This window comes from Primulina tabacum, chromosome 10 (assembly GCF_025594145.1).
Source record: "Primulina tabacum isolate GXHZ01 chromosome 10, ASM2559414v2, whole genome shotgun sequence".
In the NCBI taxonomy this organism is placed as follows: Eukaryota; Viridiplantae; Streptophyta; class Magnoliopsida; order Lamiales; family Gesneriaceae; genus Primulina; species Primulina tabacum.
This window is the reverse complement of record NC_134559.1, coordinates 15,627,767-15,655,576: the sequence shown is the minus strand read 5'-3', so window position 1 is coordinate 15,655,576 and position 27,810 is coordinate 15,627,767. Positions and strand designations below refer to the sequence as shown.

At 36.3% G+C, this 27,810-nt stretch overlaps 2 pseudogenes; one reads left to right on the top strand and one right to left on the bottom strand.

Annotated features, from left to right (window-relative positions):
• Window positions 1–586: 586 nt before the first annotated feature.
• Window positions 587–6,999, bottom strand: LOC142504949 (fructose-bisphosphate aldolase, cytoplasmic isozyme-like; annotated as a pseudogene).
• Window positions 7,000–7,034: 35 nt separating this feature from the next.
• LOC142504948 (BEL1-like homeodomain protein 1) lies at window positions 7,035–20,009 on the top strand (annotated as a pseudogene).
• The last annotated feature ends 7,801 nt before the right edge of the window (window positions 20,010–27,810 follow it).

Sequence of the window (27,810 nt, the reverse complement as noted above, 5' to 3'; positions counted from 1 at the left end):
CTAACGTCAAGAAAATTCTAACTCGTTGTAATACTCTCTTTTTAAGAAATGATAATGTCAATCTTTGTGCGGCATGTGAATGAGGCAAGAATCATAGATTAACTTTTCTGATATCTCGCTCTATATATTTTGAACTACTTCAATTAATTGTTTACGATGTTTGGGGGCCTGCTCACAATGTTTCTACCAATGGTTACCGATACTATGTTAGTTATGTCGATGACTATAGTCGCTATACTTGGATATTTTCTCTCAAACATAAATCAAAAGTATTTCGTATCTTTCATAACTTTAAAACAAATTTTGAGCTTCAATGCAATAGAAAACTTAAAGCACTTCAAACAGATTTGGGGGAGGTGAGTTTCGATCTTTGTGTCCTTTGCTACAAAAGCGGGGCATTGATCACCTTGTTTCTTGTCCATATACTTCACAACAAAATGGGATTTTGAAAAGAAAGCATCGTCATATTGTTGATATGTATCTTTCCCTTCTTGCTCATGCCCACATGCCACTTAACTTTTGGAATGATGGTTTTGCTACATCGGTCTTTCTTATTAATCGTTTGCCTACCTCAGCCACTCAAGGACTACCTCTCACTCGGTTGTTCAAATTTCTTCCTGATTGCACTTTTCTTTATGTTTTTGGTTGTTTATGTTTCACATATCTTCGGGTATATAATTCTCACAGGTTTGATTTTCATTCTAAACCATGTACTTTTCTTGGATACAGCAGCAACCAAAAGGGCTATAAATGTCTCAGTGCTGATGGAAAGATTTATGTTACTCTTCATGTTAAGTTTGATGAAGTTGTCTTTCCCTTCTATCGTAGTCAAACCTCACAGCCCATGTCTTCTTCATCATGTTCTTCTACTCCTCTTTTTATGTCCATTCCATCTTCCTCTATTCCCACATCTCTTTCTCTTCCCCATCCTTCTTTTCCACATTCCTCCAGTACGCCCACCGAACCCTATGTTCACCTTGGTTCAGTTCAAGCTTCCCCTAATCCTTTTCTGTCCTTTGAAAGTTGTTCAACTCCTATTCCAAATAATCTTAAGCATTTTGATCCATTACCAGTCAACACTCACACATGATTACTCGATTGAAAGATGAAATTTTTAAGCAAAAGGTTTTCGTTGCACATCAATCTATTGACAGTGAACCTGTCCACTTTCATGATGTGTTATCTCATAAAGAATGGAGAAATGCTGTGTGTGAGGAGCATACTGCCCTCATTCATAACCACACATGGTCCTTGGTTCTTCCTCTGTCTAATGTGTCTATTGTCGGTGCAAATGGGTTTTTAAATGCAAGACTAACTTTGATGGTTCTATTGCTCGTTACAAGGCTCGCCTTGTTGCTAAGGGTTATTCTCAAATGGCTGGTTTTGACTTCTCTGAAACTTTTAGTCTGGTTGCTAAACCTACCACAATTCGACTTGTTCACACTATTGCCTTGACCAAGCAATGACGCATTCATCAGCTAGATGTTAACAATGTCTTTCTTAATGGCTCTCTTTCTGGAATAATTTATATGCAGCAGCTTCCGGGGTTTGAACAAAAGAAGGATGATGTTAAATTGGGTTGTAGACTTCACATACACATAAGGCTATTTATGGTCTTAAACAAGAACCTCGTGCTTAGTTTGATAAACTGACTTCAGCTTTACAACAAATGATAATTTCTGCCTCAAAATTTGACCCATCGTTATTTGTTTAGTTCTGTTCTACCTCAACTATCTATGTTCTTGTATATGTGAATGACATCATTGTAACAGGAAGTGACTCTAATCAAATTGTTTGTCTTATTCATAAGCTAGACAGCAAGTTTTCTATGAAAAATCTGAGCAACTTATCTATTTCTTAGGCATTGAAGTCTCCAAGCTCTCTGGTGGTTCCCTTTTGCTTTGTCAATCCAAATATCTTCAAGATCTACTTCTCAAAAAAAAAATGAGCAATGCTAAATCTCTGCTAACTCTTATGATTACTAATCTCAAACTCACGGCCAAGGAAGATGATCCTTTTGATGATGCCAAACAATATCAAACTACGGTTGGTGCATTGCAATATCTAACAATCACTCGTTCGGATATTGCATTTAGTGTTAACAAGGTTTTCCGATTCATGAAAAATCCTCTTCAATTACACTGATAGACTGTCAAAAGAATACTTTGATACTTTAATGGTTCTATTCATTATGGGATTCATCTTAGTGCTTGTGCTCAAATATCTCTCACGGTTTTAGTGATGCAGATTGGGGAAGTGATCCGGATGATTGTCGCTCCTCCTTTGGTTTCTGTTGGTTTCATGGAACCTCTCCCATTACTTGGAGCTCCAAGAAACAACAATTTGTTTCCGATCTAGTAGGGAAGCTGAATATCGGAGTTTTGCTCATACTACATCTGAACTGCTTTGGATTCGATCTCTCTTGACAAAATTGCATATTCCTCTATTTGATCCTCCAGTTCTCTGGTGTGACAATATGAGAACTATTGCTCTTAGTGCCAAACTAGTCCATCATTCCAAGCCCAAACACTTTGAACTTGACTTATATTTTGTTCGAGAAAATGTTATATCCAATGCTCAATTTGTTCGACATGTTCCATCTTGTGACCAGATTGCAGACATCCTTACAAAACCTTTATCTGCTGCCTGCTTCACCAAGTTTCGATCCAAGCTCAGCGTCGTGCTAAATTCCTTGCTGATCTTGCGGGGTCTAGTCAAGTAAAACCTGGGTTCGAGTATAAAGGATCACAACATCACAATATTATTCACATGCTTGGGATTACACATATGGTTGTTCTCTAGAAAAATGTAATATGATTGGAGCCTAACAACCTAACAGATTTGATTCATTTATTTGTTAATTTTAATTGTTGCATATACACTTGTATATTTATCCATGTAATTATTGTTATGTAATGAAATGAGTTATCCCAAATTCCTCTTGTTAAATTCTTCTATTTAGATTTCTATCTTCCAACCCAAGTATTCAGAGTGCTCTGTTTTAGAGCCTTTCCAAATGAAAAAAAAGGCTTTGTGGCTTCTTGGCCTTCAGCTTGTTCATGGCATTATGGTTGAGTGTCGTCTCTTCCTCGCTCTGCCCGCCCGATAAGAACACCATGGCAGGAACTGCAGCAGGCATCGTTCGTTGCAATGCACAAACAGTGTACTCAGCAACAACCTCCGGAGTGACATTGGGGGAATCATAGGCAAGTGTCACCATGTTAGGCTTCAATTGAGTTCCCTCGAGGAGGACATGGTGGTCATTGAGTGTGTTGTAACAAACGGCTAGAACACGCTCGTCACATCGCGCACTTGCCAATGTCGTGGGAACCGTCGACAAGAATCTCACGCTCAACAATCGGTACCAAACGATTCTCTTGGCAGATGAAGGGGTAAGGAGCTAGTCCATTGTCATTTTCATAAATTGCCAGCTATGATGGTTCAATGGGGTCAATCTCGAGCACATCCCTCCATTTAGCAAACCGGGAAACATCATTATAGTATTGTTGGCAGCTCTGGGCAAGACCATCAAGACCTTGAGTTGTGATCTCACCATTGGCACCAGCAAGCTCAACGGTCTTGTCAACCTTGATACTTGGGAGACTTACACCTTCTTTCAAGACATCAATAAATGGTTCATCTGCAAGTTTTACGTCAACGTCAATTTTTTTAAAATGTTTTCAATTATAAAAGGGACTTAAAATAAATAAAAAAACAAGTAAATCCAACACACCAAAAAAAAATATTTGACTATAATAGATATCTGCAGCTGTTTTCGGATATAGTGTTTCCTCAAAGAGAATAACTCCACTGGGACACTCCACGGAACTGGGAGTGGTGAAAAGAAGCTCACTCACGGAGAGACATCTTGTTATCCTCAACATTCTCAACGTTAATGCTATCTAGACGCTTGCCGATTGTGTCATTAGTGAAACGTCCACTACTCGTTTTTCTTATAAAGTACTAGAAAATTATTATTTTTCTTTTAAACCAAGCATGCAACATATTTTTAACTTTAACTTTTCATCATAAAAATTCGATAAACATTTGAAATAAACATTTTAACATTATTTACAGCATTCAGAGCACTACCAGGACGTCTAACATTTTCCAGTGTAAAATGACCATTTTACCCCTAGACTTATAATTTTCCATATTTATCCCTAGACTTCATAACGACGTCCCAAATTATTCCAAACTTAACTTATACCTTAAAACACTCCCTTAAATATTCCTTAGGCTTAAAATTTAGCTTTTCCATAATTTCTTTGATTGATTTTTAAACTTAGACGTACATCCCAGCTTCGATCAGCCCCTATGAGCCCTTCCTAGGACCATGACTGAACCCCTATGGACCCTACTGGACCGAGCTTAAATGGCCTAGAAGCCCAGCCCCTCAAACCCGATCACTCAAGCAAGCGCGGCTCTCCTCTAACATGATCCCTCAAGCCCCTCGAACCACCCCTTGTGCAGCCACCCGAGGACCATCATACAGCACTCATAGGACAGCTATCCATGCCCTAACAGCAGCTACAGTAGTGGCTCTTAAGGAAAGCACTAGCCGAAGAGTCCCAACCCACTAGGACTCTTATTTTCATTCCTCTTGTCACTAGGTTGTGTACATCCTCTGATCATGCCCTGAAGGACTCTAAAACCAATGGAAATGTCCCTTATGAAGCCCCTACCATGGCAGCCCCTTTGTGCAATGATGTTTACATGCTATGGCTTACACAAAAAAATAATTACAAGACTAACATATTTCTCCATGAAAACATACTTCAATCATGTAATATGGTGTGATAGATGATAAAGAGGAGATTAAAGCGTGCTTTTGCATATTTTATGAACGAAAAACAAGTTGAGATGCGAAGAACAGCGAAGTAGAAAACCCTAGGCTGATTTCTCCTCAAAATCGTGACCTCCCTTCTACAATTCTCTTGTGTTCGTGTGTTGATGCTGCTAGGAGGAGTTCTAGTTGATTAGGGGATGGGTGGCGTGTGTTTTTGGGGTTTTGGGGTAGGGTTTGGGTCTTTTTTTTATATAAAACAAGTGGTGTAAGCTTATGTCTATTAACATGGTATAATAGGTCCATTAAGCCCATTAGGTAATATTTAAAATATTTTGTTTAGGAAAGTTTGTGAAATTAATAGCCGAGTTCTTAAAAGTCCTTATTTTTATCAAACTTTGATTGTGAATTTAAAATACGACTCGGAGTATAAAAAATTTCAAAACACTCCTTTTTTGAAATTACCATATAAAATACCCAACATATTAAATAATTAAAAATAATTATTTAATAAAAATATTTTCCCTTATATGGTCTCCGGTCTCCGTTTCTCGGTTGCGTCTCGAATAACCTTTAAAACACATTTTATGCATTCTAACAGTAAACCTTTTCAAACATGTAATCATGCATATCATAATTAATTCATACCATTAAAACCATTTAATTAGTCATTTCCATTTTCTCTAGATTTCCATGTAGTTGGATTACGTCATCGTATTTTGGACCTTACAATTCCTCCATCCCTCACATAAAATTTCATCCTCGAAATTAGAACTTAACGAATAACTCCGAGTAGCGACTCCTCATGTCTCTCTCGATTTCCCAAGTAGCTTCTTCCTCCGAGTGGTTTAGCCAGTTTACTTTGACAATTTGAATAACTTTTTTTCGGAGTTTTCTTTCTTTCCTATCCGGAACTTGTATAGGTCTTTCCTAGTATGACATATTTGGAGTCAACTGCAGTGGTTCATGATTCAATACATGTGAAGGGTTCGACATGTACTTACGTAGCATCAAGATATTGAACACATTGTGTACTCCAGCTAGCATCGGTGGCAAAGCTACTCTATAGGGTAATGTTCCAATATTCTCTAAAATCTCAAATGGTCCAATGAACCTCGTACTATGTTTTTCTTTCTTTCCAAATCTCATAACACCCTTCATAGGCGCTATTTTCACAAATACGTGGTCGCCTACTACAAACTCTAGCTCTCTTCGTTGCTTATTGGCATAGCTCTTTTGTCGGCTTTGTGCTATCTTAATCCTATATCGGATTTTACTACTAGTTATGTTGTTTGCTTGATCAAGTCCGGACCAAATTCCCCTCTTTCACCAACATCGTCCCAATGTATAGGTGATCTACATTTCCTTCCATAAAGTGCCTCGTAAAGAGCCATTACTATAGATTATTGGTAACTATTGTTAAAGGTGAGCTCAACTAGAGATAACATTGGTTCGAAACTTCCTTGGAAATCGATCACACAAGCTCGGAGTAGATCCTCCAAGATTTGAATCACCCTTTCAGACTGACCATCGGTTTGAGGAAGGGATGTTGTACTTAATAACAACTTCGTCTCATCGTTGCATGTAGACTCTTCCAGAAAGATGATGTGAACCTCGGATCTCGGTCAAAAACAATAGACACTGGAATCTCATGCAGTCAGACTATCTCTAGAATATACAGCTATGCATATTGTGTCATGGTTAATGTCGTCTTGATAGGTAGAAAGTGCGCTGATTTTGTAACACGATCAACTATCACCTGTATGGCATTGTATGAGCTTGATAGTCCTCGGCAATCCCACAACAAAGTCCATAATAATATTTTCTCATTTCCACTCGAGGATAGGAAGTGGCTTAAGCTTTCCGGCTGGCCTCTGATGCTCAGCCTTAACTTGCTGGTATGTCAAACACTCGGACACAAAACGTAGGATGTCTCGCTTCATGCCCGGCCACCAATAAAACAACTGTAGATCCTTGTACATCTTCGTACTTCCAAGATGAATGGAGTATGGGGTATTGTGAGCTTCCTTCATAATAACCTCTCGCAGTGAATTGCCACTAGGGTCCCATAGTCGATCTCGATGTGGAACTATGTCATTCTCCTCAGAGTACAGCTTCCGACCCTTAGCTTCATCTCTCAGTCTCCATTTTTGCAATTCCTCATCAGACTCTCCCTCACTGATTCTATCCCTCAAAGTCGACTGTACTGTCATGGTGGCAAGATTAAGGGCCTCATCCCTAGCATATAATGGAAGCTCGAATCGCTGAATCTCGGATAGCAATTATCTCTGAAGTGATAATTGAGTAATAATTGTTGTCTTTCGACTAAATGCGTCCGATACTACATTAGATTTTCCTTGATGGTAGATAATATCGCAGTCGTAGTTCTTTACCAACTTTAACCATCTTCGTTGCCTCATATTCAACTTTTTTTGGGTGAAGAAGTACTTCAAGCTTTTATGGTGAGTAAAAATCTTGAATTTCCCCTCATGTAGATAATGCCTCCAAATTTTTAGTGCAAAAACTACTGCTGCAAGATCTAGGTCGTGTGTCGAGTAATTTTTCTCATTAATCTTCAACTGTCTAGACGCATAGGCTCTCCTTCATCCCTGTTTCTGTAACTTTCAAAACAATTTAACCCCGAAGAAATAGTAGGTTTTATTTTAAAAATTTATTTGTTCTGTTGAAGGTTGAGCAAAGATACAGGCAGTATCATCATAAGGTGCATATGGTAATATCTTTGTTTGAACAAGCAGTCGGAATTTTTTCTTCCAAAACATACATAGCTCTGGCTTTACAAACGATTTATAAGCAATTTCAATGCCTGAACGATGCAATCCCAACCCAAAACCGAGCCTCGTGCAAAAGCTTGGGCGAAGAAGATGGTTTCGTATGGAAAATCGAAGGTTCGTGGCTTAAATACGTGGATAATCAGATTCTGCGTTGCAGCAATTGCGAATGATCCAGCACAATGCTTGGAGACCCCAACCAGGATTACCCGAAAGGTCTGTTTCTGTACTTCGTGCCTGGCTTTTCGAGCACTTCCTCCACCCATAAGTTTTACAAAGATTTCTATTTGATTTCAAACTCATCACTCAAGATTTTTGACTGAACATTTATATCGAATGTTGGATTCAGATATCCCAAGGATTCAGTTAAGCTCATGCTTGCAAAACAGATATGGCTTACAAAGAGTCAGGTAAAATTATAGTTTCTGTCGATTCTTGATCAATATCTATGCTATAACTTGCATAATACTGCTGTTCAAATTCAGGTATCGAATTGGTTCATCAATGCTCAAGTTCGACTGTGGAAGCCGTTGGTGGAGCAAATGTACATGGAAGAGATCAAGGAACAGGAAAAAAACGGATCGGATGATAAATCTGGCAAAAATGAACAAAACCAAGTTTCTACCACAAAATTCACTGCTCCACAAGCCAAAAATCAAGCCATAATCAACAAGAATTAAGATTTGAACTCAAAAATAGATTACCCTATAAATCACACGGCTGATGTATCACTCGCAACGTCCACAGCTCTAACGTCCCCTCCTGGAGTTCAAGAGCAATCACAGCTTCTTCCTAATTGGATCATCATCCGAAATAGGAATTATTACTCAAGGAAGTCCAAAGAAACAGTGCATACAGACATGTTTCATTCTTTTGGCACCTTAATGGCTACACCAACAAATTTCAGTGCCGGGTTTGGCTCTTATCAGATAGAAGAACTTTGGACATTTGGGGATGATCATATCCAAGCACCACTTTCGGGAAATGGTGTATCTCTCACCTTAGGTCTCCCACATTCCAACAAACACTTTATGCCTAATCAAAGCATACAACTCGGAAGAGACATTGAAATAGGTGGGCCAAATGATTTTAGCAACAAGAATAGCACTCCAAATTCGTAAACACTCAACCATTGTGTGTGAAAACATCAACATTCAATGCCCGAGAAGTTTACCACGCGTCAGTTGCCAATTTTGGAACTTATCGGATCCACGAGTTCGAAACAAGTTCTTCACTATTTTTGTCCCTCCTAAAAACTAAGAAGAAAGGGGTAGCATGATAGTGTAGAGAAGGAAAGATACTTAGGGGTATATATATACACATTTGACTAGGAGAAACATTTGAGTTATTTTGGTCACCATAGGATTTTAAAGGATATGTTCGGAGCACGAGTATAACCGTAAAAATTAACAACACTACAACCAGCCAGATATGAGCAAATTGAGATGGATGCTTTGAACTCAATTTGATAAAGATAAAATATTATTGCACATTATCCTATCAACATTCGATTGACGGATTGTTTCACAAAGTCTCTAAAGCTAGTCAAATTTTCAGAAGCTTAAAGCTAAAGCCGGAAAAAGAAAAAGGACATAAAATGAAATTGATTGCAGTTTACGATGTTGAATGTGACAATGTCATTATGTCGGGAGATGATAAAGATGATTGTTGAAAAGAAAATCTGACCGTTAGAGTTTTTCAACTATAAACATGCAGACTTAAGATAGAAGAAAGGGATAGAACTTAACTTAAGCGTTTATAGGCTTACACCTTTCAAGTCTGCATTATTTCAAGGTCTTCAAGCACATTTAAGTGATCATACATGAAGCTGCTGAACTTTGCACATCCATATCAAAATCTATTATAGCTTTAAGGATCCTCTTGTGCTACTCTACTAACTCAGCCATGGTTCAAATAATTCCTTGGGATGTTGGTAAGAGTCACTGGTCGGTGGTTCATGCCCCAATGGCCGGTAGTCTCGAAAACAACACAAGATACGCGATGGTACAGCTGCTGGAAATTTACAGCAAGTTGCTGTGTTGGTTCGGAGGCTCGTTTGAGTTCTTGGTTGGCTTTTAGCATATGGCCTTGGACTGGACAGTGCCTCATTGAGTTAGGAAGGTCATGTTTTTGGCCGTTTGTCATTCGGATCATTTTTGAGGTCGTACGAGAATTTACGGTGCGATGTGCCAAATTGACTCTCGAAAGAGCGTTTCTTGTTTTGGCCTCCATTCACCTAGATTTCGGCCCTCACCATTTTATGAGCATTATTTTATCATTTTTAGGCGTATTTTAATCATGACTACATGACGGTTCAGTGTTGGTTCGGGTTGGTTCGGAGTCATGATTAAATACGAAGTCGGTAGGCGTAATTGTCACATTTTAGAATGTTATTGCATAGTTTTGTCCCATAAATCTATTGCATATTTTTCTTGACATATTTAGGTTGCAGCGAGCCTGGGAGCGATCCAATCCAAGCAGTAAATTATTACATGATATTTAATTGTGCCATTTAATTATATTACGTGCATAAATATTTAAAATGTTCATTTTTGAGATTATGCGATATTGCTTGTGGCCATTACACTATCATGGGATTATTGCTAAATTCGGTCGCCAGTTACCGGTCCGGTCGCCAATTACCGGTCAGTTGAGTTTGTTTCATCCAGTATACTGTGGCTACAGTCTGATCAGACGTTTACTATTTTATCCGGTCGCCAATTACCGGTCATGGGAGCATTTTATTATCCGGTCGCCAGTTACCGGTCAGTTTCAGTGCAGGGGCCACTTGCGTATACCATAATCTCACCAGGAAAATTATTACAGGCTATTTTCAGTACAGGGCTCCAAGGAGCAAACATTTTTACCATGATATTTTCAGTTCAGTTATGCACGTATTATAATTAATCATGACACGACACTTTTACGATATGCCTCATGACACGACATTTTTATTCCATGAAATTTTACTTTAGTATTTACTCGTTATTTACGATATATGCATGTTGAGTCTTTAGACTCACTAGACTTGATTGTTGTAGGTTCTGATGATGCCGGGGCCGAGGGCGGGGACCAGTGAGCAGGCTCGAGTCGGCAGTAGTAGGACCCGAGGACCTCAGTTCAGCATTTATTTTTAAATGATGGCTCAAACGTTTTAATTATTGTTGGAAAAACTTTTTACTGTTATTTCAAAAATGTTAATTCTTCCGCTGCCACATTGAACATCAAACTTTATTTATAAGTTCATTAATGAAGGAGGCAATTTTAATTATTTAAAAAGAAAAATTTTAAATTTTCCGCAAATTTCCAAGCAAGGATTTTAGGGCCTTTACACAAGTCGTTCAAGCTTTCTGGATTGCATTATTATTTTCTAGTGAACTGAATGTTCTTAAACATCCAAAATTTGTTGAGTGTATACTAATAGTTTCAATTTAAGCAGTGATAAGTCCTAGTTGAAGTGGTTATAACAAAGTAATGTAAAACCAAAGTCTTTTAGTGAAATCATTTCTAAGTTGAAAAAAGAGGTGACGTAGGAGTATTCGTCTACGAACAACAATAAATATGTGTTCTTTACCTTACTTTATACCACATGTTCGCATATATAGCTGTTTTTTGTTAATTTTTTATTTGCGTAAAATATATATCTTATCACTAGTCAAGTTGGACCATTTTCGCACTTAATTAATTTTAGTGGTCCAACTAAGCTAGCCATTCTAGAATTTAACTTAACAGCCTAAAAACTGTTGACAGCTCAAGTTTTGAAAATATTTTAAAAGAGTTTATTCATCTCCTTCTAAACTCTAATCTGATTCCAACAAGTGGTAATAGAGCATGTTTTTCTTGAACTCTGATAACTATATATTTATAATGATATATTTTACAAGATTTCAATGTTCTCGAAAGAAAAGTATGATTATTTAAAGTTTCATATGCAGGCACACTTGGTTGCACATGATGATGACATGTATTATGTCATCACTGATGGTCCAATGAAGACTCTAAAAGCTAATACAGTAGTAGCACTGTCTAAGGGTGCTCCAAAAATGGTGAAAACGCATCGGTCAGAGTGGACTATAGAAGACTAGAAGAATGTCAATCTCGATAATGTGGCCAAAGATATCCTTTATAAGCCGCTTTATAAAAATATATTTACTAAGATTAAAACTTGTTCAACTGCCAAATAAAATTGGTACAAACTAATCAACTTTGTGAAACTAATGATCAGACTAAAGAGAACAAGTTTATTTGGCCATTCAAAAGTTTGAAAAAATAAATATAAAGGCTGGAGAGAGCATGAGTGAGTTCGATGAGAGATTTAGTTGGATTGTGATTGTGACGACCCGTTACTTAAAATAATACTACTTTAATATTTGCGGAAAAATTTAAAACTTTCTTGTCATGCAAGTTATGAAAAGCCTAACTCTTAAAATAAAATATTGATCACCGCGCTCTTTAAAAATTTTAATAATAAAACTCCAACTTTTGAATACCCCAATCATAAAAATCACAAGTTAATATCGACTAACTAAATTTGTAAAAATCTAGCATAATATAATAAGTTTCCACGAGCTTGCAACAAACACTAATGGATAAAATCAGTGTATATAATTTTAAACGTGCATAAATAAAATATCGTTATCTACAAAGCCCTCGGGTTTGCACTGCCACTTGTCTGAGCCTGCTCACTGCTCACCACCTCCCGTCTCCTCGTCTACATCATCTGCACCGATCAAATCTAGTAAGATTAAAGAATCAACATGCATAAACCGTGAATAAAAAGTAGTACGTAATAAAAATTCAAGAAATTTAAACATAGCTCGTACCTAGTATAATATGAGCATAAATATATAATGCGACTTTCCTGCACAAACATTTTCATAAAAATCATATTTTTCCTGCTCATCATACATAATCGTAAGGGTAAATCATTTTGCGTAGAGTTCTGTTCAATGCAAGTGGACCATAACATAAATCGTTTGATAAAACTAACCATAGTACTGGACCAGCAGCGAACACCATAGCCCTTGGAGTGGATGTCAATTCCCTAACATAATATAATAACCCCGAAGAATTTGTAGAGGTCCCTGGACACGTTCTTTGGCTTCCAAACCCGTAAACATAATTAGCCACAAGAAAATCGAATACCTCAAAATTAATTATTTGGCACATCATACATACTTACGAATATCGGGTACCTCGTTGGATCGTCCCCGGACATGCTGCCACAAAAACCTCAAATAATAACAAAAACAACCCCTAAAGATGCATTTGGACACGTACGACTCCTGAATTAAATAGAACCACTAAGGACGTGCCAATCGACTCGGGACTCGACCCACATGAAAATCACATCCCAACCTACTGTCCAAGGCTCTAAACTAGCCCTGAACAATGACCGAGACCTTTAAACCATGCACAACAAACAATAGAACACAAGCTGCCCAAAGAGTGACACTATGACACGTATGTGTTCCGTACGACTCCCTACCGATTCCAACTCGAACCAATCCCAAACCAAGCCCTAGAATTGACCCTTAGACATCACGTAAGACCCTGGTTTGACCCTTTCCAGCCCATGACACTTGATTCAGCTCCTAAACCACCCAAGCTGTGAGCCCCAATGCGCGACACCCTCACATGTGCGAGGCCAAAAATTGCCTCCAGTCCTCTTGACGTCCATCCAGACCCTAAGCGACTAAGACCAAGCTTACCCCGGGACCCTAAGACCTTGCCTAGACCCTAGCCACGAGCCCTAGTCTATCCATGCATCGAAACACACGAACCAAAGCCGTTATCACCACTACACTGCGCGTGCGGTTTTGCCGCCTTCCTACTGTTCCCACAGTCTTTAGACCTATCACGGACCACCTAATAACATCTAAACACACCCCATAATGCAACCACATAAAGTAGCATGCCTTCGGATCAGTCCAGCGAAGCCTGAAATCATGAAACTTGAGAAAAAGTGAAAGTTCATACTTATTATGTATCAAAAACGGTATCGGTAACGTTCTATCATTCATATAATCAAACCAATGAATTTTCATACATATCCCATACCACAATACATTATATAACATGATTGATGCATCAAAGAAGGGTTTAGACATGCCTTTGCATTTTAAACGCACGAATTATCGAATACCGATGCGGGGGAAGAGGGAGGTAGAACGGAGAGCGGTTTGATGGGCATTTGTAACGTCTCAAAAATTTGAAGGTCCACGTGAACCACATGCATGCAAGTTATCAAATTTATTATGTATATTAATCAATTTATTTTAATTTCATTAATTAAATGTGGTAGGCATGTTTACATGTTTAAAATATGGTTTTCTACTAGAATGCAGTAAACTGTGTTTTAAAGGTTATTCGAGAGGTGATCGAGAAACAGAGACCGGGGACCATATAAGAGAATTTTTTTTATTAAATGATTATTTTTAAATATTTAATTTACGGTATATTTTAATAGGTATTTTTGAAAATGAGGTATTTTGAGGTATCTAATGGGCCTATTATTCTAGGGTAATGTGCATAAGCTTGTACCATGTGTTTTATATCAAACTTTAAGTTAATAAACCCTCACCAAAACCCTCATAACTCATGCCCCTCACCCAAGAAAACTAGGACTCTTCCATCATCACATAAACACACACACACCACACGTTTCAAGAGGATTTCACTCAAGGTTTGAAGAAAATTCAGCAAGCTTCTTCCCCCGTCTCTCCACTAACGTCCCTCACATCGCTATTCATTTTTCGTGCGTAATAAACGCAAAGGCACGCCTTAATCTTCTTTCACTTATCTTTCACACCATATAAATGTTTTGGTACATGATTACATAAAAAACATGATACACTTTTTTATTTTTGTTTTTATGGCATAAACATGATAAAACTAGAGTTTTCATCTTTTAAAACTCTTTCTTATGATGCACAAAGAGGCTGCCATGGTAGGGTTACTATAAGGATGTTTTTCCACATCTTTAAGGGTCCTTAGGTGCATGTTTAAATGCTGGACAAGATAGGGTACCTCGATGAACAAAAATTGGGTTTTAAGGGCTAGGGATTTTTTGTGTTGGCATCCTAGGAGGGCACGACTCTTAGCTGCTGCAGGAACATGTTCAAGGGTCCTAAGAGAGGCTAGTAAAGGTCCTATATTTTTTGCATGAGATCTGGTTCGAGGGCTACTGACCGAGGCGAGAGGCTTGCGTGCATGAGCATGTAGCAAACGGGTTTTGGGGCCTGCAATTCTAGGCTTGTTAAGTTCTGTCCATCAGCTTGTTATGGGTTCCGTTTATTTCCTAGGATGGCAGGTTAGGGGCTGGTCATGACAGTTAGGGTCTAGGAGCGAAGGGAACCATGGTCTATGGGATTAGTGTTTTCGAAGTACGTGGGAAAAATTCAGTGGGTGTCCTAGGCTGGTCAAGGGCCTTAAATGGTTTTAAGTTGTATAAGGTATGGTTGTATGTTAATTAGCTATGGTTCAAGTTTGGAAAAGTTTTGTTAGGTTTCGAGTCAATTCGAGTTAAAACCGAGATGTACGTTTAAGTTTTAAATACGAATCGGGAAATTAGTCGAGGAGCTTATATATATATATATATATATATATATATATTAAAATTTCTAGTAAATTTTAAAGAAAAATTAATAGTGGACGTTTCAGCTTTCTTGCTTCAAAAGAGACTAAAATAACAGGGAAAACAAGGAGAAGGCTTTGGTAAGGTGGCTGCTAGGAGAGGAGGCCAAAAAAATCCCAAACCCTAGTTTGGAAGCTCTCGGCCGAAATATGTGTGTGTGAGTACTGTGTATGAAACGTCTGCCCTTTTTATTTCTTTTAAAAGTACTTAGAAATTTTTTTTTTTAAACCTTACCAATCAATTCTATATTTCGGCTGCACCATATAAAATAATTAAAGTATTTTTGCCATCATTTTTAATAATAAAACCAACCAACTAATATTTAAAAATCAAAAGAAATAGTTCGAAACGTAAAATCGTCTACTGTTTTACCAAACCTTTGAAAAGAATAGCCCATACTAATCATCTCAAAAATCCCTCAAAAGCATAAATAAAATGTAGTAAAAAAATCTTTAACTTAGAATCGTAAACTTAAATGCGGAAATAGAAGCGCTGATCCTCGGGTTATGTGCACCGACAGTCCAGCAAAGTCGCCCGTCAAGACCTCCAACCTCATAATTATTAATATCACCTGCATCAACACACCTAGTGAGTCTAAAGACTCAACACGTCATATCTTTGATAACAAGTAAAACGTAATACAGTTAACATATAACAGTGAAAAATACTTGTACTTAAAATATCATTTTCTTAATAATGCATAAACTTTAAACTTAAACTTTTTCAAAACATAAACATTTCCTACACATAAACATAAACATATTCATATTCGTATCCATATTCGTATTCATATTCATATCCATGTTCGTGTTTTGTTGAATTCAGATCGTGATTGTGACTCGTATTCTTAAACGTATTGGGCGATGGATCCATCTAAAGAAAACCACAGTACTGGGCGGCAGAGGACACCAGCAACACTCTCACTGGTCAACTGGGCCCTGGCCTACGTATTAACATATTCGTATTCGTATCACGTATTCGTATTCGTATCCATATCCAAGGAAACACGATCGTCGGGCTCCCACTCAGACCATAACCCTCACGATATTTCCAACATGTAGTAGTCACAATCTCTCACGTCCTTCAACATGTTATCATCACTTAACAAAAATCATGTATATGCATATCGTTTTATTTTTGAAACCAAGCATGCAATATATCTTTTAAATGTCAAAGATTAAACCATAAAAATTCCATAGACATTTAAAAATCATTATTTAACATTTTAAAATCACAAACATCCATAAACATTTTAGAATAAACATTTTCACATAAAAAATCCGCAAACATTTAAAATAAACGTTTTAACACATAAAAATCATAAAAAGCCATAAAAGTTTTAAAATCAACATCATAAAAAGTCATAAACATTTAAATTAATCATATTAACACATAAAACAACATTCAGGACACTGCCATGACGTTTACTAATTTCTAGTTGTAAAAAGATCGTTTTACCCCTGGACGTAAAATTTCTCGTTTTAGACATTTTCTTAATTTCATTGACTCTAACATGTCCCAAATAATTATTTAAGCTTACATTAATTTTCTCATATTTTTATTTAGCTTAATTCGATGACTTTTAAATTAATCTTTAAATGTGACGTATTAATGCGTTTTAATCCCGAATTAAACAAAACCTTATTATAAAATTCCCAAATTAAAAACTTAGACTTCTTATAATTATTTAAGCTTAAACCTAATTTTTCATAATTTTATAAAGCATAAAACTAGGTGTTTCAATTAACTCGTTAATTAGCGTTTCGTGCGGCGATTAAATCCAAAACTCATTATTTTGACCCCAAATTTTTAACATAGCCTTTTTATTGTTTATTCTACCTTTCCATGTCATGAGCCACCCCCGTGGACCCATGGAATCAATTTTGGCTTAATTAATCTCGTTTTTTACCCTTCGACGAACACACCGAGCCATCTCCTAATTTACTCGAGCCACACCCGAGCCACCTTGAACCAAAACCTAGCCAACCCATCTAGGTACCCTACTGTGCAAGCCCAGCTCGTAAGACAAGCCCTAGCCCGCTCAAAACCTTCCTGAAACTTGACCCAAAAATCTGTACATGTGTGTGTGAGGTGTTCTAGTTGAAGTGGGTTTCCTAGTTGCCTAGGACTCTTCCAGCCACCTAACCACCGACCCATCATGAGCCTAACCTCCCTGTACCACGCCCAGACCAACCCAAGCCATTGCACCCCACGCACGAAACACTGCAAACACACAGCAGCATGCACGCTATGGCAGTCCCCACGTTTCTGGTTTCATTCTCGTGTCCTGCTTTAACCAACCCCTAGCAGCCCCTGCCCCAACCTTAGACCACCTTCTCTAGACCCTAGAGGACCTAGTTCAACCCAGCCCAGCCCCCTGGCCGAGCCCCTCCTCCCTGCCAAAACTTCTGAACCTGCGCATGTTTCCCTTGGCTCTCGGATGGAGTCCTTCCCAACAAGGACTCCTCCCAGCCCACTTAGCTCGAACCCTAGCATGATTAAGACACTACCCTTGACTCCCCCACGGCCCTGGCTAGCCCTGGAACCAAGCCAACCCAAGCCTAGCCAACAACTCACCACAACCGAGACCTATACACCCCATGACAGCAACTTGCTGCCAGCATGCGTTTTATGATCGTGTGGTGCTTTGTTGGTTATCTAGGACTCTAAATACCGTGAAAAATTATTCCTAAACACATCCTATATCATGGCAGCCCTTATATACATGTAAACAACCAAAGTTGGAATCAAAATCATGCTTGAAAACTCATGGATTGCATAAAAACGAAATTTATTCAAGATGTCACTTATTTCCCAAACTTTTCTTGCATAAAAATTTAATATGATGTGATGATGGTTTTAAAAGGAAGAATAGGCGTGCCTTTGCGTAATTAACACACGAAACACTTGTTGACAATCACGGAGAACGGACGAGAACCTTTGGCTTGAACCTTCCTTGGCTTCTCACGATTTTTCCTCTAAATATTGTAGATGGTGTGTGTCGTGTGAGGGGTATTTTGGGAGGAGATAAATTGTAGGGTTTTTGGTTGATTAAACATATATTATATAGCTTAATTAAATACTAATAAGGCTTTAGGCCTATTAAGCCCTTAAATTAAGCCCATTAGTCTTATTAGGATTTAAATAAAATATTAAAATAGTTTTTGGTAAAATAGTTTGTAGATTAAATAGCCGGGTTGCTAAAAGGTACATATTTTTGTTGAAAAACCAACCCCGATAAAATATACGTCCCGGCGTATTAAATCACCTCAAAACCCATCAATTTCAAAAATAAGAAAAACCATAAATCCATATTTTAAATAATTAAAAATAATTATTTACTAAAAACATTTTTCGTTATTCAGCCACCGGTCTCCGTTCTTCGATCGCAACTTGATTAATTAATCCTTAAAAATACAATTTTATGCCGGATGACAATTAAATCACATTTATCATAAAATCATGCATGTCACACAAATAAATTTAGCAATTAAATCAATTAATTACTTATTTTCATAGTTCCTACATTTGCATGCAGTTGGATTACGTCGTCTTAATTTTTGGACCTTACAATTCCTCCCCTCTTAAATAAAATTTCGTCCTCGAAATTCGTTAATCCTAATATCCCAAGGTTTAGATTCTAATATCCCAAAATACATGCTTCCGTTGCTCTACTCTGATCAAACTTAAGTTCTAAAATGTTCTTACGTCTTCTTGATCCCAATTAATTTCTAATAACCAATTTAACATTTCATGCAATAGTAAGCAATGTAAAAATGTTAAATGACTAGGTTACCCGTGATAAGCGTATCGTCTGCCTCCTTAGCATCCATAACATATGCTCTTCCCGCAGTAGGTGCATTCTTCTTCGGGCAATCGGCAGCCTTATGCCCTTTCTCCTTGCATATGAAACACCTAGAAGTACCCCACACACAGGGCCCATAGTGTAAACGATTGCACTTCTTGCATGGTTGTCCTTCTGCAGGCTTTGGTGCTGCAGGTGGTGGATTTGATGGTCCTGGTTGCTAGTTTTGCCCTTGGGGCTTTTGAGGCCCTTGAGGTCTAGGAGGACCCGTGTATGGCTTCTTTTTAGGCTGATTATTGTTCTGCTGTTGTTGCCTCTTATGCTGTAACTCAAAGTCGGTGTCCTTCAAGGATTGCTAAGCCTGATATGCATAGGTAACTGCTGTCGCATAATCCGCAGGACGCATCATCATAACCTTATCCCGTATGGTAGGTCGTAGGCCATCCATGAAATGTCTAAGCTTTTCTTCCGCATCCCTGGCAATAAGGTGTACAAAGTGGCAACCCCTATCAAACTTCTTCACAAAATCAACAACAGATACGTCTCCCTGACGGAGAGTCATAAATTCCCTCTTTATTCTGCCTCTGACATCAGCACTAAAGTACTTCTCATAGAATTTTGTCTTGAATTGAGCCCAAGTGAGGGTAGCAAGGTCAACACCATGCTCGGCTCCTTCCCACCATAAAGAAGCATCATCCCTGAACAGATAAGTGGTACACCTCACACGGTCAGCATCTCCCATGTCCAGATAGCGAAAGTGTACCTCAAGTGAACGTATCCAGCTCTCAGCAGCAAAAAGATCGGTAGTGCCAGAAAATTCCTTCGGCCGTAGCCTCCGGAATTGATCATAAATGTCGCGATGTGGCCTAGGTGGCTGCTGTAGGTGCTGCTGTTGCATCTGCTGTAGGTGCTGCTGTAATTGTTGTTGTTGTAACTGCTGCTGCTGAATCTGCTGCTCGAAGAGGCGAGCCATCCCCTCAAGAGCACGTGTAGCAGCATCGGGTGGTGGTCCATTTCCTTGATTATTCACACTGTTCTCTACTCGGTTCTCGTTACTAGGGGCACGTCTAGGAGGCATCTTATCTGAACGTTTTCCAAATTCTAACGTAACCAACATGCATTTAAATCTAGGTTTTCTAATCATGTGACATCCTATTTCATTTTAGCAATTTAAGCATGCAAAGCATATATACTCAAAAAGCTAGTAAACATGTAGTGTAAACATAATATTCATGTCATCATGCAGTTAGCATCGTATCAAATCATAAAGCATGTAAAACTTATAAATTGAGGCCTGACGCTTGATCTTTCTGGCGCTGATGGTGGCACAACCCTTTACAGGACCTTTGCTCTGATACCAACTGAAACGTCTGCCCTTTTTATTTCTTTTAAAAGTACTTAGAAATTTTTTTTTTAAACCTTACCAATCAATTCTATATTTCGGCCGCACCATATAAAATAATTAAAGTATTTTTGCCATCATTTTTAATAATAAAACCAACCAACTAATATTTGAAAATCAAAAGAAATAGTTCAAAACGTAAAATCGTCTACTGTTTTACCAAACCTAAAAAGCAATAATTTGAAAAGAATAGCCCATACTAATCATCTCAAAAATCCCTCAAAAGCATAAATAAAATGTCGTAAAAAAAATCTTTAACTTAGAATCGTAAACTTAAATGCGAAAATAGAAGCGCTGGTCCTCGGGTTATGTGCACCGACAGTCCAGCAAAGTCACCCGTCAAGACCTCCAACCTCATAATTATTAATATCACATGCATCAACACACCTAGTGAGTCTAAAGACTCAACACGTCCTATCTTTGATAACAAGTAAAACGTAATATAGTTAACATATAACAGTGAAAAATACTTGTACTTAAAATACCATTTTCTTAATAATGCATAAACTTTAAACTTAAACTTTTTCAAAACATAAACATTTCCTACACATAAACATATCACATAAACATATTAATATTCGTATCCATATTCGTATTCATATTCAAATCCATGTTCGTGTTTTGTTGAATTCAGATCGTGATTGTGACTCGTATTCTTAAACGTATTGGGCGATGGATCCATCTAAAGAAAACCACAGTACTGGGCGGCGGAGGACACCAGCAACACTCTCACCGGTCAACTGGGCCCTGGCCTACGTATTAACATATTCGTATTTGTATCACGTATTCGTATTCGTATCCGTATCCAAAGAAACACGATCGTCGGGCTCCCACTCAGACCATAACCCTCACGATATTTCCAACATGTAGTAGTCACAATCTCTTCACGTCTCTCAACATGTTATCATCACATAATAAAAATCATGTATATGCATATCGTTTTATTTTTGAAACCAAGCATGCAACATATCTTTTAAATGTCAAAGATTAAACCATAAAAATTCCATAGACATTTAAAAATCATTATTTAACATTTTAAAATCACAAACATCCATAAACATTTTAGAATAAACATTTTCACATAAAAAATCTGTAAACATTTAAAATAAACGTTTTAACACATAAAAATCATAAAAAGCCATAAAAGTTTTAAAATCAACACCATAAAAATTTATAAACATTTAAATTAATCATATTAACACATAAAACAACATTCAGAACACTGCCATGACGTTTACTAATTTCTAGGTGTAAAAAGATCGTTTTACCCCTGAACGTAAAATTTCCTGTTTTAGACATTTTCTTAATTTCATTGACTTCAACATGTCCCAAATAATTATTTAAGCTTACTTGAATTTTATCATATTTTTATTTAGCTTAATTCGATGACTTTTAAATTAATCTTTAAATGTGACGTATTAATGCGTTTTAATCCCGAATTAAACAAAACCTTATTATAAAATTCCCAAATTAAAAACTTAGACTTCTTATAATTATTTAAGCTTAAAACTAATTTTTAAATTATTTTATAAAGCTTAAAACTAGGTGTTTCAATTAACTCGTTAATTAGCTTTTCGTGCGGCGATTCAATCCGATTAAATCCAAAACTCATTATTTTGACCCCAAATTTTTAACATAGCCTTTTTATTGTTTATTCTACCCTTCCATGTCATGAGCCACCCCCGTGGACCCATGGAATCAATTTTGGCTTAATTAATCTCGTTTTTTACCCTTCGACGAACACACCGAGCCATCTCCTAATTTACTCGAGCCACGCCCGAGCCACCTTGAACCAAAACCTAGCCAACCCATCTAGTTACCCTACTTTGCAAGCCCAGCTCGTAGGACAAGCCCTAGCCCGCTCAAAACCTTCCTGAAACTTGACCCAAAAATCTGTACATGTGTGTGTGAGGTGTTCTAGTTGAAGTGAGTTTCCTAGTTGCCTAGGACTCTTCCAGCCACCTAACCACCGACCCATCATGAGCCTAAACCTCCCTGTACAACGCCCAGACCAACCCAAGCCATTGCACCCCACGCACGAAACACTGCAAACACACAGCAGCATGCACGCTATGGCAGTCCCCACGTTTCTGGTTTCATTCTCGTGTCCTGCTTTAACCAACCCCTAGCAGCCCCTGCCCCAACCTTAGACCACCTTCTCTAGACCCTAAAGGACCTAGTTCAACCCAGCCCAGCCCCCTGGCCGAGCCCCTCCTCCCTGCCAAAACTTCTGAACCTGCGCATATTTCCCTTGGCTCTCGGGTGGAGTCCTTCCCAACAAGGACTCCTCCCAATCCACTTAGCTCGAACCCTAGCATGATTAAGACCCTACCCTTGACTCCCCCACGGCCCTGGCTAGCCCTGGAACCAAGCCAACCCAAGCCTAGCCAACAACTCACCACAACCGAGACCTAAACACCCCATGACTGCAACTTGCTGCCAGCATGCGTTTTATGATCGTGTGGTGCTTTGTTGGTTATCTAGGACTCTAAATACCGTGAAAAATTATGCCTAAACACATCCTATATCATGGCAGCCCTTATATACATGTATACAACCAAAGTTGGAATCAAAATCAAGCTTGAAAACTCATGGGTTGCATAAAAACGAAATTTATTCAAGATGTCACTTATTTCCCAAACTTTTCTTGCATAAAAATTTAATATGATGTGATGATGGTTTTAAAAGGAAGAATAGGCGTGCCTTTGCGTAATTAACGCACGAAAAACTTGTTGACAATCACGGAGAACGGACGAGAACCTTTGGCTTGAACCTTCCTTGGCTTCTCACGATTTTTCCTCTAAATATTGTAGATGGTGTGTGTCGTGTGAGGGGTATTTTGGGAGGAGATAAATTGTAGGGTTTTTGGTTGATTAAACATATATTATATAGCTTAATTAAATACTAATAAGGCTTTAGGCCTATTAAGCCCTTAAATTAAGCCCATTAGTCTTATTAGGATTTAAATAAAATATTAAAATAGTTTTTGGTAAAATAGTTTGTAGATTAAATAGCCGGGTTGCTAAAAAGTACATATTTTTGTTTAAAAACCAACCCAGATAAAATATACGTTCCGGCGTATTAAATCACCTCAAAACCCATCAATTTCAAAAATAAGAAAAACCATAAATCCATATTTTAAATAATTAAAAATAATTATTTACTAAAAACATTTTTCGTTATTCAGCCACCGGTCTCCGTTCTTCGATCGCAACTTGATTAATCCTTAAAAATACAATTTTATGCAGGATGACAATAAATCACATTTATCATAAAATCATGCATGTCACACAAATAAATTTAGCAATTAAATCAATTAACTACTTATTTTCATAGTTCCTATATTTGCATGTAGTTGGATTACGTCGTCTTAATTTTTGGACCTTACAGTGTAAGGCGTGAGTGTGTGTGTTAATTAGGGTTAAACTCTTCACTTATTAATTTAAAAATATTAACTAAGTGTTTCAGATTAATTCCCAAACTTTTTAAATCCCAATAATAATAATTAAGTCCCACATATTTTGAAACATGGCTATTTAAGAATCTTTAAAATCCTAAATTCCACCTATAAATTAAATACTAACAAATTTAATTAATTAAGGCATAAAATAATTATTAAATATATTATATCTCATTTTGAAAGGATTTAAATCTCCTACTTTCCAAAATTTGCTAATTAACATGCTTACATACTTTTATTTCACTCGATAAATTAAATTTGAACATTAAATGCTAATTCATAAATACTTTAAAATACATAATTTCTTGGCTTAAAATAAAAATATAACATAAAATTTTAGCTCCTCATTCGTCTCCAGTCTCCTTTCCATGTCGGGCATCGAATATTTTCCTGAAAAAATTAAAACTCGAGAAAACGTTTTAAATTCCATAAAAATAAACATACATAAATTTAAAATAATTTAAACACATAGCATGCATCACCTAAATCATTATTTAAATAAATAAACTATTTCAATTATGTATGGGGTTTACGTGTACTAGTTGATAAAGATAAAAAATTGTATATTAATTAAATATTTTATAATATAAATTTTTAGTTTTTGTTTTATTAAATGTTTAAATATTATATTTTTTATCATAAATTGTATAAAATATTAGTTTTTGTGTAATTATAATTTTTTACTATTTTTACACATTCGATAAAACAAGAATAACATTGGCGTTGCAAATGGGATTAAGATGATTCTTGGACCTGTAGAAAGTTGATGTTAATATCTACAATATTGGTGGCAAGCATGAGATAAAAATATTCTCACAAGTGGATCAAATTAAGCAACAAATTAAGTTACCAAAGAAGTGGCAGTTTTATCATGCTCTAGCATTTTGACCATATCTCTCAAATTACTTGGTCAAATGGTTAAAAAAAATACCACAATTCAAACAACTCGATTATCTACATGTTTTGTTTTATGTGGAGAAGAAAATTCGGATGAGAAGATTTTCAAAAGTGTTGTGTATTAAAATATAATTTCTTGGAACACCAATGAAGACTTATGTGTAAAAAAATAATATTTTATTTATGGTTGTCTCCCCAAATTTGGCTATAAATAGGGGTGCATTGTAATGAATTGAGATATCCCTTATTTTATGAACAAACCTTTGAGTTCATAATATTTCTCTCTTTATTTTTCTTTTTTTCTTCATTTAAATATAATTAGCATGTTAATTTCATATTCAAAGTTTTACACTTTGAATAATGAGTAGCTAACTTCCCAAAGTTGAGATGAAAAGGTGAAACTCTTTGCATGAAAATAAGGTTATTAAAAGGAAAGAATCGATATTTTATATTATTTAATCATTATTTATTATTTATGTTATATTTATTTCTTTAAGCATTATTATACCCTACTTTTAAGTGAGAGTTTTGATTTATTGTTGCTATAAGTTACACTAAATTCTTGGAACCATTTAAATGTTAATTTGATATTAACAACCATTTAAAGTGGATGCCTTTATTTATTATATATGAATATATCATAATATTAATTTCTTGGTACCATTTAAAATTTAGTTTTGTTTTACCAACCATTTAAAGTGGGAACCTTGATTTAGTATTTACAAATATATATATAGCACAATAATTACTTGGCAATATTTATAAGCTTTGGTATATATACTTATAAGATAATAATATATAATATAATATAAATATGATTATTTAATATATTGTAACCAATTTATTAAGAGGATTTCAATAATGTTCATTAATGTTAACTTTATTAAAATACCAAGAGTGAATCCTTTAATCTCAACTACTTAAATTAAAATTTGAACAATTAAAAATTACCAATTAAAGATCCAAACAATTAAACGAAAAAAACAAAAACAAAAACAAAAAGACATTGTAGTGGACTTGTAATTACCTTAGTTTTACTGTGGATACGATATTTGGATTCACCGACTTATACTACTTGTGGACAACATGCTATTGGGAGTGCAACAATCAAAGTCGCATCAATTTTTTGGCGCCGTTGCCGGGGAAGTATAATTTAATTTCAAGTTTATTTAATTTTGTTTATAGTTTATTTTTCTTTATTTGAATTTTTATTGCTTTTGTGTGTTTTTATTCTTTTTCTTTTGCATTTGCATTAGCATTTGGTCACGTACACTTAGTGGTCGACTTATTCGAAGTAACCCTTTATTTTTACAAAACATGACGGAAGAACCCATCCAAGAAAATGAAGATGAAATTCAATCTCAACATGATCATGATAGACGAAGAACACTTATAGATCACATGAATCCTACACGTACTAGTGCACCTTTATGTCTAGTTTTTCCCCCTGATGCATCTCATTTCAATTTTAAGCCTGGTATTATCCAAATTTTACCCAACTTTCATGGCTTAGATTCTGAAAATCCATACATGCATTTACGAGAGTTTGAAGAAGTGTGCAACACATATAATGATCTAAATTGTAGCATGAACACCATTCGACTTAAGCTTTTTCCTTTTTCTTTAAAAGATAAAGCTAAAACTTGGCTACAAAATCTTAGATCGGGATCCATTCGAACTTGGGATTAATTGCAACAACAATTTTTGAAAAAAAAATTTCCATCTCATAGAAGAAATTCTTTCAAAAGGCAAATAATCACTTTCACTCAAAAACAAAGAGAAATTTTTTATCAATTTTGGGATAGATACAAAGAATTGTTTAATCTTTGTCCACATCATGGTTTTGAAATTTGGAGAGTTGTTTCTCAATTTTATGAAGGCTTAACACCTAAAGATAGGCAAATGGTTGAATTTATGTGTAATGTAACATTTGAAGATAAAAATCCAAACGAGACAATTGAGTATCTCGATTCATTAGCTGAAAATGCTCAAAATTGGGACACTATAGGTACAATAGAACCATAAAACAAGATTCAATCTTCCACATCTGGTGGAGGTATCTATACCCTCAAAGATGAACATAATCTACAAGCTAGATTAACCTCTTTGGCAAGAAAAGTTGAGGCACTTGAATTTAAAAAGAATGGTCAATTAAAATCTGTTCAAGAAATTGTGTGTCACATCTGTGATAAAAGTGATCATTCTACAAAATATTGTCTCACTTTGCCCTCTTTTAAAGAATGTCTCCATGAACAAGTCAATGTTTTGAACAATTTCAAAAGGCCAAATTTTGAACAATTTTCTCAAAATTACGATCCAGGTTGGCGAAATCATCTAAATTTTAGTTGGAGGAATGATAATTCTGCACAATTTTCACAACCACATTTCCAAAATCAACAAAATTTTCAAAATTAAGCACCTTATGTTCCTCCACCTAAAATGAACTTGGAAGATAAATTGAATTCTTTAATTTCGAAGCAAAAGTCTACCAATACTCAAACTACTCAAACCATGACAGTTTTGAAAGATACTCTTGCTAAATTTGCATCTGCACTTAATTTTCATAAAAAAAGGTAAATTTCCTTCACAACCACAGCCTAATCCCAAGGATCATCATTCACAAACTGGAACTTCTGGAATTCAACCAATGGATCAGGTAAAATCTGTTATTACCCTTCGCAGTGGTAAGGTTGTGGAAAAATCCATTCTTGAACCTTGTGAAGATGATGATAAATTAACTCCAAAGGGTAGGGAAGTGGAACCCATAACTTGCGAAGAGGAGGATCAACAGACAATGTCACCACCATTCCCTCATGGATTAAAAAATACAAAAAAAAATCAAATTTGAATTCTTATATATATGATATTTTTAAACAAGTAAAAGTTAATATTCCTTTTATTAGATGCAATAAATCAAGTACCATCATATGCCAAATTTTTGAAAGACATGTGCACTGTGAAAAGAAAATTGAATGTGAAAAAGAAAGCATTTTTAGCTGAACAAGTAAGTGCAATCATTCAAAATAATAATAGTT